At 48.9% G+C, this 15,663-nt stretch overlaps 1 long non-coding RNA gene across 1 annotated transcript; it reads left to right on the top strand.

Annotated features, from left to right (window-relative positions):
• LOC106508168 lies at positions 7,648–14,948 on the top strand. Its single transcript, XR_001304778.2, has 3 exons — positions 7,648–7,947; positions 13,576–13,728; positions 14,346–14,948. It is a non-coding gene; the product is annotated as an uncharacterized LOC106508168 (long non-coding RNA).

Here is a 15,663-nt window from a genome sequence, read left to right as displayed (position 1 = left end):
ACACCCTGTCCAGGATGGTTCCTGGTGCAGAGGGAGCATTTGGTACCTTGGTTTAATAGTAGTAATCTGTGATCACATTTGATCGGCACAAGAACCTTGCAAGCTAGGTGTCAGGAAACCCATTTTGTAGATGGGGAAACTGAGGCCCATAGGAGAAGGCAGTTGGCCCCGGGTTTCACGGTAGAAAGTGACGGAGCCAGATGTGAAGCTAGGCCTCCTTGTTCCCATCTTCTACTTCCTCGCTTCATCCTCTTCATCCCTGCTTTTGTTGGGGGTGGAGAGGAGAACAGAACATGGAAACTTGGGGCAAGAGAAATAAAGCCTTCCTACTGGGCGGGTGGAGAGGACGTGACAACCAGAGGAGGCTGGGTCTGGGGGTGTTCCTGTCAACCAGGTGGGGGAGGGGTGGTAAAGCCCCAGGCCGAGTGCAGGAATGAGATGCTCTCCCGGCTCCCTGCCCACCTGGAGCCTAACAAGGCTGGGCTGGGATGCCTCGGGCTCGAAAGCCCCGTAAATGGGCAGAGCCCTCCCTCCACAGCCACAGGATCGGGGCTTCCAAAGAAACAGTAGTGAATGAAGTGCTAAAGATGTGAAGGCTGCTCCCCAACCATGCAATTAGGGAGTGGGTCTGTTACAAACATTAGGCGGGGAGTTGGGGACCAGACGGCGGCAAGGATCACCCTGCTCATCGTGTCCCGGAACCGCCTGGCCCCCTGGCTGAGGTTTCCAGCTCTGGCAAGGAGAGAAGGTGGCAGGTAGCCCCGGCGTGTGGACCCCCCCAACAGAGCAGGCCAGCAATTAACCAGGCATTCCTCCCCTCCCTGGGCAGCTTCACCGACCTAATTAGCACTTGCTAGAGTTTCTGCCAAGCTCCTCTGCTTGCTTACTTGCAGAAGGAGCAACTCTTCGAATGTTCTAGCCTGCCAAACTGACCACTGCAGCTGCAGGCACCATTGTAGCCTCTGGGGTGGGTCAGAGGTGCTGGCTGATTTTATTTATTTATTTATTCTTTATCTTATGCTTTAGCTGCACCCACAGCATGTGGAAGTTCCTGGGCCAGGGATAGAACCCGTGCCACAGCAGCAACCTGAGCCAGATCCTTAACCTGCTGTGCCACCGGGGAACTCTAGTGCTGGCTGAATTTAAAAGACTGTCGTAGACTGAAGTTTCATTTGCCGAAGCCATGCAGGGCTAATGGTCACTGAGCACCAGCTTTGTGGGGGCATTTTACCCAATCCTCTTATTTAATTTTCTTACCATAATCCTCTGAGATAGGTGTTCTTTTTTTTTTTTTAAGAGGTGCACATGTGGCATATGGAAGTTCTCGGCCTAGGGGTCGAATAGGAGCTGCAGCTGCCAGCCTATACCACAGCAATGCAGTATCCGAGCTGTGTCTGTGAGTCTGTGATCTACACCACAGCTCATGGCAATGCCAGATCCTTAACCCACTGAGCGAGGCCAGAGATTGAATCCACATCCTTATGGATAGTGGTTGGGTTTGTTACCACTGAACCACAATGTGAACTCCTGAGGTAGTTTTATTTTTTTATTTTTTATTTATTTTTTTTTTTTTGCTTTTTTTTTTTTGCATATGAAGGTTCCCAGGCTAGGGGTCGAATTGGAGCTACAGCTGCCAGCTGATGCCACAGCCACAGCAACGCAGGATCCAAGCCACCTCTGACCTACACCACAGCTCACAGCAATGCTGGATCCTTAACCCACTGAGCGAGGCCAGGGATCGAACCCTCATCCTCACGGATTCTAATTGGGTTCGTTACCACTGAACCACAACGGGAACTCCTAAGATAGTTATTTTTATCTGCTTCCTACCAAGGAGGGAACTGAGGCTCTGAGAATGTCAAGGTCAGGAAGGTCAGGTCTTAGTCAAAGTCATCCATCAGACTCCCTGAATCCTGCCTGTGACTCTTGTTACCACAAAGCAGCCCCCACAGGGAGTTGGTGTTACCCTCTTCTCTCCAAGGACAGAGGATCAGAGGGCAAAGTGACATGCTCAAAGTCACTCCGTTATTAAGTAGTGGAGCTGGAGGTGGGGGTTGGAGGGATGAAATATTCTAGGTAGAAGCAGCATCATGTGCAAAGACCTGGCTGAGAGAGCAGGGCTTCTGGGAAAACACAGCAAGGGGGCCAGGGGAGGGTTTATGATTTCAACATAGGAGTGGCCACTTGGCTGGCAAAGATGGAGGAGGGGGTGTTACTGGAGGACTCGCCCTGGGTCTCTGTTTTGTTGGGGAGCCTGGGAACCCGGGCCAATGGACATTAACGATGGTGGTGATACCACACCTTCCTCAAGCACCTCTGGGGGCTGCTTTAGAGTCCCATGTGTTTCTAGTCCCCATCAGCTCTCACCTCATGGTTTTCGCAGCCACTGAGGATCACGGTCTGCATCAGTGGTTCCCAACTAGGGTGACCTCCGGACACTGGGCTGTGTGGGGGGACACTTTGACTTGTCACAGTAGGGGGCTTGCTACTGGCATCTAGTGGGTAGCGTGCTAAACACCCTCCCATGCCCAGAGCAGGCTCTACAACAAAGAATTACCTGGTCCAAAATGTCCACTGTGCTGAGGCTGGAAAACTTTGGCCCAGATCCATTCTTTCAGGAAAGTTTGGGCAAAATGGTGATTTTCTAATTCTATCATGTCTTCTGCATCGATCGACTGGGATTCTTCTGTACACAGGAACTTTTCTCCCTAGAGACAATTACTGCAGGAAAAACAAGGGCCTGATTCTTTTTTTTTTTTCTTCTCTTTTTACGGCTGTACCCGTGGCACATGGAAGTTCCCAGGCTAGGGGTCGAATCAGAGCTGTAGAGGTCGGCCTACGCCACAGCCACGGCAACATGGGATCTAAGCCGTGTCTGCGATCTACACCAGGGCTCTCGGCAACGTCGGATCCCCAACCCACTGAGCGAAGCCAGGGATCGAACCTGCATCCTCATGGATACTAATGGGATTGTTTCCATTGAGCCACAACGGGAACTCCTGGGCCTGATTATTTATTCACCAATTTTCAGAATAATTAATTAACTAGCATCCTCCAAAGATAACCAAAGTCTTTTTTTTTTTTTTTTAAAGTATCACCAGCGGAATTTTAAGAAATTTTATGTCTTTCAATCCATGACAGTGATTAGTCTTTGCGAAGTTCAAGTTCTTCCATCTTTGACCGGTGACGACTCCAGGGAGACAAGACTGGAGACATTTCAACCATTTGACATGAGGGTCTTGTGTTCTTTTGTCCCTGTCCTAGTGTTCTGGTAGCTTCTTTGCTTCCAGGGGTGATGAGGTAGCTCTGGTTCATCTTGTCCTTTTTTTCTTTTTTTGGCTTTTTAGGGTGGCACCCTCAGCATATGGAGGTTTCCAAGCCAGGGGTCAAATTGGAGCTGGAGCCACTGGCCTATGTCACAGCCACAGGAACACAGGATCTCAGCAGCGTCTGTGACCTACACAGCCGTGCACAGCAACACCGGATCCTAACCCACTGGGCGAGGCCAGGGATTTTACCTGCATCTTCATGGATACTCGTCAGATTCTTAACCCACTGAGCCACAACAGGAATTCCCTATCTTGTGCATTTTAAAGCTCTTAGCACAGTGCCCGGGGCGTCCCGAGTGCTCATTTAATGCTGTGACTATCGTGAGAACAGAAACCAGCCCCTCCGAGCTGCTTTCCTTCAACCCCCACGGCATTTGGACACTTGCTTCCTGTACCCCCAGATGGTCTGGGGCAGGTCCTGAGCGTGATGAAGATTCACGTTAGCCAGAGACGGTGGCAAGCAGTGGCTTTGTTGGGCAGTGGGACCTGCCAGCCAAGAGAGCACATCTATTAGAAGCCAGGGTAAGCCGGCAGAAGAGAGGGGCAAATTAGCTAATTCAGGAGTCAAGGCCTTGCTTTTGTTTTCACTGTCAGTTTTAATCCTGCCGTAACCTTTGACCTCAGCCTCGGGGCAATTAGTGCCTGCAAGTGAAGTGGTGGCGGGTTTGAACCTCTGCCATCATCCCCGGGCTGAGTCAATACCTTTGCATTCTATGACATGTAATTGAGGCAAAAGGGTTTATTTAAGCTAACAAATGATTATTTCCCACAATAGAGCCTCCATCCCAGTTAGTGAATTGGCTCTTCCAGGCATCCTATGTTTTGTGTGCGACCAAAGCCTGGATTTCACTGACCGCTTTGTCCTCTCCTCTCCTCTTCCTTTCTCCTCTCCCTCCTCCCACCCCTCCCCTTTGCCCTCACAATTCATTTCAGTAAATTCAAAGTCACTAGCATTCACGGGGCACCTCCCCTCCATTAGGCTTAGGCTGTAGGCAGGCCAGGCCCTTAGATCCCAGGACAATTCTGGCTCACCCCCGAAGGATCTCACAGCCTCGTGACAAAGACAGACACATAAACAGATAAATTATAAATTATGCTGTGATGTGATAAGTGCAAAGTAATTCAACAAGTCTAGACAAAGAAGATAGATGGTGTGGAGGGGTCTTTGTGCAGAAGAGTCTAGAAGGGAGACAATACTGTAGACATTTGAACCATTAGACATGAGGTTTCCATGGGCCAAAGAGGGATTTTGTCCAAGTGGCCCGAGGGTAGTTATTCAAAAGAAGGTGGCACACTTGTCACTACGGAACACAGATTTGGTTCGGGTTCCCTGCTCCCCTTATGGGGTCTTATACTTCAGAGAAGTCTTGTGCCAATCTCATGCTTAGGAGCTGAGTCTTGATTCATCAAAGCCCATCATGCTAATTGCATTCCCCCTGCCAGTGACCGGCTTAAGACAGGGCCACCTGACTCTATTCTGGCCAATGAGCTATGGCGGGGAGGGGGGCATCTGAAGTAGTGGGAGAGGGGACATGTTTCTATGGAAGTTTCTTAACCCTTAAAAACAGACACAAGGAAATCATGATTCCTTTTCTGAGTCTGGACTTTGGTGAGGATGTGATGGCTGGAGCTGTCATAGCCTTCTTGCAACCATGAGGAGAACCTGTTGTTATATTGAGGGTAGCAGAGCGAAGAGATGGAAGGATCCTGGGTCCACGATGCCATTGTTCAGCTGCTGAACAAAGCAATCTGGGGCTTTCCTGCCTTGAGAAGTCTCATGTTCAGAGATAACAAAATGTTCTCTTTCAGCTGGATTTTCTGTTATGTGCTGCCGGAAACTTCCCAACTAACAAGGAAGAGGAGGTAGAATTTGAAGAATGAGTCATGAGAAGGAATAGGGCATTTCAGGAAGAGGATACAGCCCAGATAATGGTGCTGAGATAATGGTGCTGAGAAAATAGGAAACGTGCATCATAAGTGCACGGAAGGCTTAGTTCTGAGAGGTCAGATAAGGCTCCGCCAGGTTAGTCAGCATCCCATTTCCCCTCTGTCTCTGCCTCCCTCTGTTCCTCCATTCCTCCTGAGAGGTTCCTCTTCTTCAGGCAGCCTCCTCTCCAAAGGTAAATGGGAGGGAGATGCAGTTAGCAGCAATCTCAGCCTAGACATAAAACGTTATTGAGTATTCATTCTTGGCCCAGGCTTATGCTAGGCTGTCCCCTCTGGACAGAGTGCCTAGTCCAGGGACTGCGACAAAAACGTAAAACCTATGTTTCTAAACATGTGATCATTTTCAGAAGAGTGGGGTTTTAGATGATTCATGGGCTAATATTTGTTTTTGTTTTTTTAATTTGAACAGCTATGAATTTATTTTAATGATCGCTTTCTATTCATGGCAGAAATACACACTTTCTTTTTAAATGTATTTAAGCAAAGGAAAAAAAGAGTTCATTTAAGGAAAATTACCTGGTAATATGGTAAAACTTGTGCAATGAGAATTAAATAGCTTGTACATGCATGTGTGTATGCTCAGGTTTTTTCCTAATCATTTGAGAATAGACTTCCGGTCCCTTAGGAACTACTGTTGTGTGCATTTTATGTCCCATTACTGGGAGATGTCATGCACATATATGATCATCCATGCTCTTACCGTATTCAGTTGGTCCAGAATTTTCACTCAGGATTTGTCAGACCATGAAAAGCCTCTCTCATGTGACAGAAGCTATGAGACATGAGACTTGGGAGCTGTTGGCCTGTTCCTTGCCCTGCCAAGGACCCTGGGCTGGAGAGAGGAGGCAGGCAAAGAGAAGGACAAATAGGAGATAGAGTAGGTTCTCATTATTCCTGGTAGTTATGTTCTACAAAGTGACCACAAACTGAATTAGTGACTATCCAGCCGTTGCTCCTAGGGGAAATATGGGGTTAGGTTCCTATGAGGCCCTGGTCACAACATTTTCATCAACTGATCAATGCATAGGCTTGTTTTGCTTGTGTTTCTGTTTAAAGACACCTTATTTAACATCACAGTTGATTCACTAAACTCACAGCCAGTGGCACTATAAACTCAAGCCTGAACGAATCTTATCTAACACACATGTTTTCTCTCTAAGGCTCATGGCAGCCTTCTTGCACTTAGGACCACTAGAGAGTATTTCTCAACAGTGAAATCACCCACACAAAAGCACTCAAATGAGAAGAAAAAAAAGAGTGCCATTAAATAGATGTACAAAGGACACCTTTTGCACAATACAGGAGCTGAGACCAGAAAGCATAGAGTCACCTCTGCTTGCTTAACTTTTGCTGGGAATGTGTGTGGCAGATGACTCAAATTTTTCACCACTCTGTGCATGTCCACAAATAACTGTGAAAATGATCTAGGGGTTGCCAATAAATTTTAGCAGGCAGACAAATTCCCAAATACAGAATCCATGAAATATGAGAATTGACTGTAAGATAGGTAGATTGATGAGGTGGGGAGGTGGGGGGAAGGGAGGGAGGATGAGAGATCAGTTTCTCAGCTCTGCTGGGATTTGAGTCACTGCCTCTAGCTACTTCCCTGCTCTTATTATGGTTTGAATATTCGCTTTTTGTTTGATATCTCGTCTAAGATATTTCAAAGTCCTTTCCACTTCCCACTGCCTTTTGTTTTGCCCCAAGCCAATTCAATCAGTGTCCTGTTGCTTGCAACCGAGAGTTCAGGGCTTAGTATAGAAAGCCCTTGGTACACAGTAGGTCCTCAGAGAATGTGGGTCCCTTTCCTCATGGAATGCAGGGTTGGCTAAAGGTAACCAGTGAATGTATGTCCTAGGGAAAGACAGAGGTTGGGAAAAAAGGGCTATATAATAATAATAATGTAAAAAAATAGGGAGCGACATATTTCCAACTCTTCCTTTTACCCTTAGCAGGAGCAGTCACTTCTTGCCATGTTCCAGTACAGATGGAAAAGTCACTGAATTACAAACCCAGTTGTAAGCTATTTTTGGTGGAGTTGTGGGGTGTGTGTGTGTGTGTGTGTGTGTGTGTGTGTGTAATGTACGCATCGGGATTCTTGGCCACGGCCTCTGTTTGTATCAGCTGTCAGCAAATCAGAGGCGCCATACACGTTTGTCATAATTCATTACATTAATTAACCACGTTTGAGAACTGGGCACAGGCCAGAGGGGATGCGGGGGAGGGAAGCCTCCACATTGTTGTGTCTGAACCTCCTGGGTCAGAATTTCCACGGTTTGATGGGCTGCCATCGCCTGCACATGTGTCCCCTGACACGCGGACCTTGATGAAATCATCATGTTTACATCTCTGAATATTCTCTGCAGATGATGCCCGTGGCGGGAAGCCAGAGGCAGAGAGCATCCCAGAATTTGGCTCTGGAGGCCCATCTCTGAACCCAAAAAGAGTTTGGAATTACCCTGACGTCCGATACCATATTGGGCACCCTCCGCTAGCCCTCTCTGGCCAGGTCCCTGGGCAGGCTGCCTGGGCAGGCTGCCTGGGCTGGGCCTTCTGCAGAACAAATGGCGCCGGCCATGCACCCCCACTCAAGGCGTGGCGGGGGTGAAGCCATGCTCTCTCCTCATTCCCCCTTGGAGTGAGTGCCAGCTGCCAGGCTCAGGACTTGCAGGTAATTGTTGACTCTTTTGCCACATCCAGTCTCCCTCTACATCCTACTCATTCCTCTTCATTACCATTTCTCAGGGTCTTGGACCTCAAGGCTGCTATCATGCTACCCCATCTGGGTCTCCATCACCTCTCACCTGGACCATGGCAACAGCCTCCTCCCCGGCCTCCTTTTCTCGGTTTCTCCCTTCCATCTTTCCTGCAGGCTGCAGCCAGAGGGAGTTTTCCACAATGTGAAAACCTCTCCTGTTGCTGTTCCTCCAGTGGAAACAGGTCCTTCCCATTGACCTGCGGATTCTTATGACGGCTGTCAAGGCCCTTCCTGGCTGGGCCCTGCCAGTCATTGATTCGCGTCCATTTTTAAGCATTATTCTCCAGCCTCCCTACTGTTCTTCCAGTAAGTTTCTGTTGCCTAAGTTAGTTTCTATTGTGTGCCGTCAGAGACCCTGACTCCCGAATCACCCAAGGTTTTATTTGATCTGTATGTTATATTAAGGCAATTTTTTAAAAAAAAAGATAAAAATACCCTGCTTTCTTACCTTGTGCTCAGTAACTGGGCCACCAATCAGTGTTTAGCCACTGAGTCTTTGGTGCTTAGAAACTAGGTTCTAGATGACATTGTTTAAACTACTGGATGGAACCTTACCTGAAGCCAGTTCTAAACATTACCCAGTTATTTTAGTCAACAGATTCTCTTAATGTTAGAATTAAATGTCCTGTGACTTTCAACTTAACACAGACTTTGAATTACGAACTGTTTTTGGACAAGGACAATGCCTGCTTCATCCTGACCATATGATCTGCTAGGGTAGACTTTTTATCTGTATCATCCAGGCCTATTACCAACCTCGTCCCTTCCTTGGTGTAATTACCCTCTACACATCTCTTACCATTTATGAAGTGCTCTCACATCCACTATCTCATTTAAAACTGCCAACATGTGTGGGAGGCATGTGTAACTGTACCTACTTTATAGATGAGAGAACCAAGGTTCAGAGAAGTAACAGGCTGCTTTACTTCTCACGTTGTTAGTGAGAAGCAGGGCTAACTTTTAAATCCTGTCCTCTGATTGAGATCTTATACAGTTTCTTACATTCGTAAGTGCATGAGTGCATGCAAGAACAACAAAAATGACCAAATGCCAGCGAGGTCAGAGAGCTTGCTAGGCTTTGGAAATACACCAGTGAACAAGGCAGAGTCCCTGTCCTTAAGGAACTTATTGGAGACACAGACCTTGGCAGCGACCCATGATGGGGGTGCCTCTTCATTCTGAGCCTGAATAGCTGGTCAGCAAGCCACCACTGGAGGGGACAGAATTCCACCCTTTCCAGTCTCTTCATCTCACTGAGTAAGGTTCCAATTCCAGGCTTAGGTGGGGCAGGGGGTGGGGAGTGCAGGTTAGAACAGATGCAATAGACTGTGTGATTGGGGAACAGGCTATTCTGCAAGAGGAAATTGAGACACTCTTAGGAAGGGGAAATAGGAACAACAAGTGTCCACTATAATTCAGGACATTTACTGGATTCCAAGGCTGTCTTGCCTGGGTATGGTCAAGAGTTAGAATTGCTACACTCTGGCTTTTAGTAAGTGGTTTCCCAATTTGGGACATTAGGTTTTTTCCCCCATAAAGTCCTTTTGACTTATTTTGGAACCATATTCTATGAATAAGAATGTTGCTAAGCCTTCTCCTGAGAAAGCAGAGGTTGGTGAGAAGAGCCAGTGCATTTTTTTCATTTTCTTCTGCAGTAACATAAATACCTCCTCTGCGCTCCCTCAACCAAGGCAGGCATGATTAATCGAGCCTAGCATTCTTTCCCCTTGAGCCCAGATAAAGCCCCAGAAATCTTATTCCAGCTACAACTAATTGACCAGAGTTGGCACATGCGGTAACACCTATTTGCCAGTCCTGTTTTGGGGACCGTGGGACAATGGGAAAAGTCCCTTCCTTTCTCTGGGCCTCAGTTTCCTAGTCTGCTCAATAGTAGCCCAAATGACCTGTCAGGTACTTTCTGATTCTGACTGTGCGGGAATGGAAGATCTTTAAGGTAGGAAGACACTTCTGTAGGGCAGGCTTTTAGGCTCCAGATGAAATTTACCCTCTCTTTTTCCCTCTCCTCTTGGGGCCTTCGGGACTGGGACGTGGGTGGGAATCAGGTCATGAGCTGGGACCTCAGACTAAATACTTTCCTCCTTGTGATCTGTGCAGGGACAGTGCTAGAGAACCCCCAAGCCTCAGGCGTGTGGAGTCCAGGAGCAAATCAATCAAGATGGTCACCATTTATTGAGTACATATACGCATGCCTGGCCCCACCTCTAATCTTTAGCACAACCCTCCAAGTTAATATTCTCTCTCTCTCTCTTTTTTTTTTTTTTTTTTTTTTTTGCTTTTTAGGGCCACACCCACAGCATACGGCAGTTCCCAGGCTAGGGGTCGAATCAGAGCTGCAGCGGTGACCCACACCACAGCCACGTGGGAGACGAAGCAGCTCACAGCAACCCACTGAGTCGGGCCAGGGATCTAACCCACAATCCTTGTGAATACTAGCCGGGTTCATAACTGCTGAGCCACAACGGGAACTCCAGTGTTCTCATTTTGTTTCAAACTGAAGTCTATTTGATTTACAATATTGTGTCAGTTTCAGGTATACAGCAAAGTGATTCAGTTATTTTTGTTCAGATTACTTTCCAGGATAGGTTATCACGAGACACTGAATACAGTTCCCTGTGCTATACAGTAAATCTTTGTTGCTTATCTATTTTATTATAACAGTTTGTATTCATTAATCCCATACTCCTAAGTTATCCCTCCCCTTTCCCTTTCCCTTTTGGTAACACCTTGAGTTTATTTTCTATGTTTGTGAGTCTATTTCTGTTTTGTAAATAAGTTCATTTGCATCATTTCTTAAAAAGATTCCATGTAGAAGTGGTATCACATAATAGTTGTTTTCTCTGTTTGACTAACTTCACAAAGTAGGGTATTCATTAGGTTCATCTATGTTGCTGCAAATGGCGCTATTTCATTCTTTTTTATGATTGAGTAATATTCCATTGGATGTATCTACATTTTCTTAAGCCAGTCATCTGTCGAAGGGCACTTGGGGCTGTTTCCATATGTCAGCTGTTATAAATAGTGCTGCTATGAACATTGGAGTGCATGTATCTTTTTGAATGAGAGTTTTCATCTTTTCCAGATATGTGCCCAGGTGTGTGAGTAGAGGCTCATACAGTAACGCTATTTTTAGTTTTTTTTTTATGGACCCTCCCTGCCATTTCCCATAGTGGCTGCACCAACTTACATTTCTACCAACAGTGCAGGAAGGTTCCCTTTTCTCCACACCCTCTCCAGCATTTATTATTTGTAGACATTTTTTTTTTGTCTGTGCCTGCAGCAGGTGGAATTTCCTGGGCCAGAAGTCGAACTCGCATCACAGCAGCGACCAAAGGCCCCTGTGGTGACAGGGCCGGATCCTTAATCTGTTGCACCACAAAAGAACTCCTTATTTGTAGACTTTTTAATGATGGCCATTCTGACCAGCGCGAGGTGGTTCTTCACTGTGGTTTTAATTTCCATTTCTCCTGTAATTAGCAATACGGAGCATCTTCTCATGTGCCTATTGGCCATCTGTGTGTCTTCTACAGGGAAGATGTCTGTTTAGGTCTTCCGCCTTTTTTTTTTTCTTTTTTTTTTTTTTTTTGGTATGTCCTCATTTTTCTCTTACCAAAGAGGGTGCTGACCTCTGAGGGTCTTCACCCACACACTCACCCAGTGGCAGAGTCAGGATTAGAGCTCAGGTTCTGTGTCCATAGCTCTTTCCCCAATTCTTCCAGCTAGAGAGGCCCCTAAGGGTCTGATCTTTGGTACTTAATGGGATTTGCCAGACCCAGCGCCACCCCTGGCATGCCACTCTGTCTCTTCAGCCAAGACTGCCACCCCGACCGTCACGCTGCTGTTGCTCTGCCCAGCTCCTTCCCTCCTTTCTGGCTTCTGTGTTCCCTCTGTCTATCAGCCTATGCCTGCCTTCTCTTTGCCGGGTTGCCCAGGACTGTGATGCTTCACACAGATGTCTAGAGAGGGTAGTGCCCGAGAACTGACGTTCTCCTTCCACGCTGCACCTTGGCCAGGGACAGGCTGATACCGGAGCGCAAAAGCCCCCGTGCCCATGTTCAGAATCTGTGCAAACTCTGAGGGGTAATGCCCAGCCCAGAGGCTCCCTGCGGGATGGAGCTGAGGCTATGCCTTTGCCCTAGCTTGCGCCCTTGCTTGGCTTCCTTCCTTTCCCAGTTGTCCTCCCCCTCCTTGCTGCCTGAAAGCAATTCCTTAATAAATCATTCGCTCTCAAATACTCAGCACAGAGTCTGCTCTGGGCAACCTGACCTCAGATACTTTCCTTCCCTCTATTTCGTAGGAAATTACTCAATCATAATAACTGAGATTTATAGAATCCATTGCAAAGCGTTTTTGGAGAGATGATCTTACATAGTTCTTCTCATAAGCAGTTCTCTCTGCCGGGAATGCCCTCCCACTGCCCACTTCACTGCTGGTCCCAGCTGGATCCTCACTTCCTCTGGGAAACTTCTCTGCTCAACCAAGTAGCATGATGTTCGCCTTGGCCTCCCCCATGTGCCGGAGACCTGCTAGATACACATCCATCCTGGCTCCTCAATGCCCAGCCTCCTGTGCAGTTAAAGGAACCGGTGTGATTGGTTCTAGCCAATGGAACCTGGGCAAGTGAGGTGCATGACTTCTGGGCCAGGCCATAAAATGTTCCAGGCAGTCCTCTGTGATGCCTCTTGCTTGCTCGTTGGCTGATATCCAGTAGGAGACTCCAAGGAGGCCTGGCTCTCCTAATGACTACAGAAGTAGAAGCCCCTGCCAATACATTACACACTGTCTTCTTAAGCCTCTAAGATGCTGGGGTTATTTGTTAAAGCAGCTGACATTGAATGGCCTGACTAATACACCCAGCATCTTGTAATTTATCTATTGTAACAGTCATGCTACATTATAATTGGGTGCTTATCTGCCTCACTCAGTGGGCTGGAAGCTCCTTGAGAGGAGCTACAAGATTTACCTCTCCATCCCAGTATAAGAAGATGTTCCATGTTTGTTTGTTCAATGAATACATGAAAGCATGGTGAGATACTGCGTAATAGTCTAGTCTGCAGAATCTAGGGTTGCAGTGGCTGGAGTGGAATCCTTTCTCTCCCTCTTGTTGCTTGGACCACTGTGGGAAAGTTACTTCCCCTCTGAGTTTAGTTCCCTAGTCTGTAGAGTGTCAATAATAGGTATACCCACTTCATAGAATTGTCTTGAGGATTAAATGAGGTCATGTGTTTGGCCAGAGCCTGGCAAGTTGTAAGCACTCCATAAGCATAACTCTTATTATTATCGTAGCTATTATCATCCACAATGACTCGGAAATTCAGAGAGGTGGCTTGGCTGACCCAGGATCATTTAGTAAGGGGCAGAAAGAGCCCTTGCATTCAGAGCTTCCTCTTTCTGCTATGCTTTGAGGAGTACGTAGAGAGCTTACTGTCATTTTGGGCTTTTCCCCTGGAGTTCTGGGTGATAGCCAGTATCCCCAGGAGGAGTGGTGGTGACCTGTTTTTTTTTTTTTTTTTAACACCTCAGGTGCTAAGCTGAGGCAAAGGGTCTGAGTGACTTCCGCAGGGAGAATCATGCCGTTGGGTGAAAGACCCCTCAGGGTGGAGACCTGGCCTGCAACCAGGCACCCCAGCCTGGAGGAGACAGGTTGCACCCTGGGGGCACCTCTTGTTGCAGGAGGTAGGCATCAGTGCATGCAAGAACCATGGCAACCTGCGGCCAGCGACTTCCATTTTCCAGGCCCTTTTTCTTCCCCTGTCAACTTCTATCTCCTCCTCCTCCTCCTTCAGAAAAATACTCAGCAGTTTTCGAGCTGCTTTGGCAGTCTCTGAGCTTGAATTTCAAGACTCACGGCCTCTGAGGATGGGAGCCCAGAGGAGGGTTTTGAGCTCTGTGAAACCCAGACGGCAGGAAGCGCTGGGGTTTCCTGAGGGGTGGGAGGAGAGGGGCACGCCAGGGTTTCCCCAGGCTGCAGGGGAGGGGCCCCAGCTGGAGGCTGACTTCGGTCCCCAAGGAAGCCTGGACTCAGCTGGAGAGAGAAGGCCCCCCTGCCATGCTGAGGCATTTCACGGGATCCTGGCCCCCTCAGTGATGAGCCCCCTACCCCCTGCAATCCATGCAAAGTGCCTTCTGGGGCCAGTGATGGCCTGCTCTGTGGGGGATGAGCTCAGCCCCTTTCCTGGTCTCCTCTGCCCCTTCTGGGACATGATGCTTTGCCCACCACCATCCTCTGCCATTGTCCCGGCCTGCCCTCTCTGCCCCCTTCACCACCTGATGCCCTTCTCTCACCTTTCCAGATCCTCGCCTTGTCTGCGAGGCCCTCGCCGTTGACCCACTGGCCTCCTCCAGGCTCAGGTGGGCTCTCCCTCCAGGGCTGCGTGGAGCAGGTCCTGTCCTAACCCCAGGACCTTAAGGGCGGAGTCTGTGACTTCCCCTTGGAGCGAGCGCCTCAGTGAATGAACCAGTGAGAAGAAATGAACAAATGAGTGAACAAAGGAATGGAAAAGGGGCTTCCCCTGCCACGGAGGGGCTGAGTCAGTGAGACCACGAGATGGTGAAGGATCTTGCCCCAGCAGGAGTGAGTGGGGAGCTCGGGGTTCCGGGGCGACCCTGGGGGACAGAGGCGGCGGCAGCAGCAGCAGCAGGAAGGCGGCCTCGATGGATGGCCGGGGAAAGGGGCTGCGCTGCCCATCATCCAGAGAGGACCCGGAGGGCCGAGGGGTCCTTTTCCCCAAGCACAGCCCCCCATCGTCTGTCCAGACTCCTGTGTGCCCTTAGGCTCCATCCGTGGCCACGCTCGAGGAGAACCCGCCTGGCCCCTGCCCTGGGGTTTTCTTGGCAGGATTCTCCTTGGAGGCTGTTTCTCTTGGATGAAGCCTCCCTCTGACCCCTCCCCCCTCCCCAAGTCCCCATAAAATGTTCAAAGTATTTTCTTTTACTCAATAAAGCAAACAAAGATGAGGGCAGCCTGAAGTCCTGAATCTGCAGCCCTTGGCTTCACTCAGCCGGGCTCTCCAACCACCTCCACGCCGGAGTCTCCGGGGACCTTTCCATCCGCTCCACTAACCAGATGGGAAGGTGAGGCTCCGAAGGGCCAAGGTCATTCTGCTGAGTGGCCAGAGGAGACTTGACCTGGACCTTCTGACTCAGCTCTGGGGAGAGCCAGCCCCTCTCGGTGGCCTGTCTCCCCCTCACTTGGATTCCCGTGGGTGACAGTGGGCCAGGTCCTAGGCGGCCTCGGCGGTGAGGGGCTGCAGCTCTTTCTGCAAGAGGCTTCCACGTGTCGCCGTGCATCCCTGCCCACCCGCCGCTGTGGGGATCCCTCCTGGGGTCCTGCGGGGACAGGTGAGATTTGGGTGGGCGTGCGGGACAGGCAGACCCACAGAGAGGAATGCGAATTGACTCAACACACTCCACATGCCAGGCATGTATTGCAACAGCCCCCTAGTCTGGGATTAGTATCACCATTTTACCGATGAGGAAACCAAGCCCGGAGAGGTGGCATAGATCATGCCGGGGGAAGGGGTGGAGCCGGGGATTTTTTGAGCCCAACCTTTGTCAGACCCCAGAGCCCAGGTTGTAACACGTCTTCTCGTTGGGTGAGAACTTGAGATG

The sequence above is a fragment of the Sus scrofa genome, chromosome 16 (assembly GCF_000003025.6).
Source record: "Sus scrofa isolate TJ Tabasco breed Duroc chromosome 16, Sscrofa11.1, whole genome shotgun sequence".
Classification (NCBI taxonomy): domain Eukaryota; kingdom Metazoa; phylum Chordata; class Mammalia; order Artiodactyla; family Suidae; genus Sus; species Sus scrofa.
The sequence above is the reverse complement of the archived record's forward strand: the minus strand, read 5'-3'. Positions and strand labels throughout refer to the sequence as shown.